This window comes from Pinus tabuliformis, chromosome Q (genome assembly GCF_031772625.1).
Source record: "Pinus tabuliformis cultivar Carrire ecotype Pingquan chromosome Q, CPIR1, whole genome shotgun sequence".
In the NCBI taxonomy this organism is placed as follows: Eukaryota; Viridiplantae; Streptophyta; class Pinopsida; order Pinales; family Pinaceae; genus Pinus; species Pinus tabuliformis.
The window spans coordinates 786,913,228-786,916,590 of record NC_142296.1 but is presented as its reverse complement, the minus strand read 5'-3'; the positions used below and the strand labels follow the sequence as shown (position 1 = coordinate 786,916,590).

Below are 3,363 nucleotides of genomic sequence, written 5' to 3'. Positions count from 1 at the left end.
GAAATATACGAATCAGATTTTTGCCTAATCTGGAGTTACTCCTGGTCTGACATGGTATCAGAGCCAGTCCTAAGAATAGTCGTAACTCCTCTCATTGATTCTCTGTGAATGAATACCTGAGCGCTGCCTCTGTCCTGCGTCTCATTGATTGTCCTGAGTCTCATTGATTGTCCTGCGTCTCATTGATTCTCTGCGCATCATTTTCGCTGCCTCTCCACCCCTGACAAAGGCTCAGATCCCAGCATCAGTTTCACTGCCTCTCCACCCCTGACAAAGGCTCAGATCCCAGCATCGGTTTCGCTGCCTCTCCACACAATTTTGGTTGTTTTCGCTGCCTCTCCACACCGTATACCTTGCTGCCATTACGTTGAATCCCGCTGCGTTGAAACCCTCTCTGGTTAATACTTCCTTGCTCCACAAATCGCCTGACATGGTACCTGTACAAAAAAAATGTTTTTGGAGTGCAGTGTAACATACAAGTATGCGGTACACTCGTTTAGAAGCAGCAGGGATGAGTGGTTGATTAAAGGAGCGTGACCTGCAATGTTGACATTCATAACCACCGAATACAGAAGAAGACTCACTTCCCTTGTCTGGTATCACTCTCTCGCAGTTCTTACACACTCTGTACCTGCAATTGTAGGGTTACTTAATGAGGAGATATTCACGATTCATGAATTGTTCATTTTTCTGAAGTCAGTGACCTGCCCAATACTGTAAATCTCAAAATTTCACAATTCGATAACCATTCTGAGCTAGTCGAATCCAATAAATTAAGGTCACCCAAATGTATCGCGTTGGGTACCAGAAATTTGAAGAATCCATTGCAACGATGGTGCAGAAGGGCAGAAGCAGGTCTGCATTAGCCATAGCGTAGGGCTCCAAATGGAAACGGGTTTGAAATTTGAATCGGAGTGGTTTTTGGAGCTGGCGGAACAGGCCTGAAGAACGAACCTGAGATGCCCGACATTGCATCCGCTCATCACTCGATTTGTTACTCACTGGAGTGAACGTGGCCTGAGCTTGTTATCCTTAACTCATCATTTATTATTTGAGAGCAGTTTAGATTCTGATTGTCATCACTTATTATTTAAGAGCACTGTAATTTATTATTTGAGAGCAGTTCAAATTTTGTTTGTCATCGCTTACGACCGTCAATCTAAGTTTTTGGGGCATGGATTTGGAACCGATAATGAAGATAGCCCTAATGTGTTGCGTGGCTTGACTTGGTTGTCTTCCGACCGACTTTTACTTCTGTTGGTATAAACCGTTAGTCTGCGATGTTGGTAGTCTGTAACTTTCTGTTATCCACTGTCTAGTGATTGATGTGTGAACTAGTGCAATGGGGATACTTCAATATGATAAGCTGCAGGCTTCATTAAAAATTTCCGTACAGTGAGATAGAGGAATACTCTGTTTTCCCAATTACACAATTTGTATATTGATATGAATAGTTTATTTGTAACGAAGGTCTATAGTTATATGTAATGCTGATACTTCTATCAAATTTCAGAGAAAATATAGTGCATAAGGCTGTAACGTAAGGAATTTTTTTTATCAGCAGAAGTATTTTTTTTTACAGAATGCATTCAATCATCTCTATGGTAGGGATAGTTCTCACTGGCAAGGAGGACTATCCTGAATGGTCCAGGATGATAAAACACACCCTCATCTTCAATGAGTTGTGGAATGGAGTGTGTGTCGGAGAAGGAGACAATGACCCAGTACAACCTACATCAGACAAAGAGCTTGTCATTTGGGATAACAAGAACAGCAAAGCATATGCATTAATCGCAGCATCTATAAATGAAGAAGTAAGTCACCATATTTCATCATATTCAACTACCTTTGAAGCTTTACAAAAGCTCAAAGAACTCTATGACTCACATTCTGCACTTGAAGTTGTTCAGCTCATGATTAAACTCTTCACTCTTGAACTGAAAAATAATGATCCTCTTGCTCTTGCATCTGAAGTTAAATCCATGATGCATGATATCAAATCCACTAAAGTTGAGCTGGATATCCCTCTTATTGATTTTCTCAAGGCACTCTATCCTACTTACTCAAATTATCTTGAGTCTTTACAAGAAAATCGAAATCTTAAAGATATAACCTTTGACTCTCTTGTGAAAAAGTTTGCTGAAAGAGAGAAAGCCTTTGGAAAGAAGACAGTACCTGAATCTTCTGAAGAGACTGTTTGCCTTGCTCATAAAGAAAAGCATCCTGCTCAAGATTCTACAATAGGAAGAGGTGGACAAAGAGGAAGAGGAAGATACTTCAGAGGCAAGGGGGGCAAACATTCTCAAGGAGAAAAAGCAGATCTTCATTGCATTCGCTGCAAACGAAATGGATCACATGATGCTTCTACATGCAAGCTACCATGGGACAAAATTGAGCAGAAAAGAAACCAACAGAAAGGTAAAACTGATGATACAGACAAAGGTAAAGCACCTGAATCCGCTCACTATATTGAGGCACAATGTAACATTGGAGTAAATGAAGATTTGCTTAATGCTTCACTTGCTTCTTCGAAAAATGATTGGTTGCTTGATTCAAGAGCAACCTGTCATATGACTCATAGGAAAGATTTTTTTGAAGATTTCACTGACAATGTTGATGGAGCAGTATACTTTGTAGATCAGTCAAAAATCAAGCCATCAGGGCTTGGCACAATTAGGCTTAAACTGCCTGGTCTTCCAGACTTTCTTCTGGATCATGTTCTATATCTCCCACAGCTCAAGAGAAACTTGCTGTCCTTGGTCCACATCCGCCAGCAAGGTCACTCCATTCATATGTTTGATGGCAAGCTTGAGGTAAGAAAAGCTTCTGACCACTCACTTGTCATGAGGGGATAGAAGAAGAAAGGCTTCTCAAACTGCAAGGAACCTCTGCTCATGCACAACATTTCTCATATATTTCTCATCATGAAGAAGGTACACTTCCATCAAGTTTATTATGGCATGCTAGGTTTGGACATTTAAACTATGATAGTCTCCACTTATTGAAGAAAAATGGTATTGCTGGTTTGCCTACAATTCCTAGGAAACATAAGCAATGTGATGCTTGCATTCTAGGAAAGCATAGCAAACAGTCTTTTCATGATTCACATTCAAGAACACATAGGAAACTTGAACTCATTCATTCAGATGTATGTGGTCCAATGCCTGTTCCTTCTGCAAATGGAAATAAATATATCATGACATTTATTGATGATTACACCAGAATGTGTTGGGTTTATTTATTGAAGAACAAATCTGATGCTTTTCAAACATTCAAGAATTTTCTTAAATGGATTGAAAATGATGCACAATCTCATATTGGGTCTATTCGCACTGATAATGGAAAAGAATATACATCAAATGA

At 39.8% G+C, this 3,363-nt stretch overlaps 1 long non-coding RNA gene across 1 annotated transcript; it reads right to left on the bottom strand.

Moving 5' to 3' along the window:
• Nucleotides 1-589: 589 nt before the first annotated feature.
• On the bottom strand, nucleotides 590-929 carry LOC149221842 (uncharacterized). Its single transcript, XR_016248883.1, has 2 exons — nucleotides 806-929; nucleotides 590-631 (listed from the first exon to the last, which is right to left on the bottom strand). It is a non-coding gene; the product is annotated as an uncharacterized LOC149221842 (long non-coding RNA).
• Between the last annotated feature and the right edge of the window lie 2,434 nt (nucleotides 930-3,363).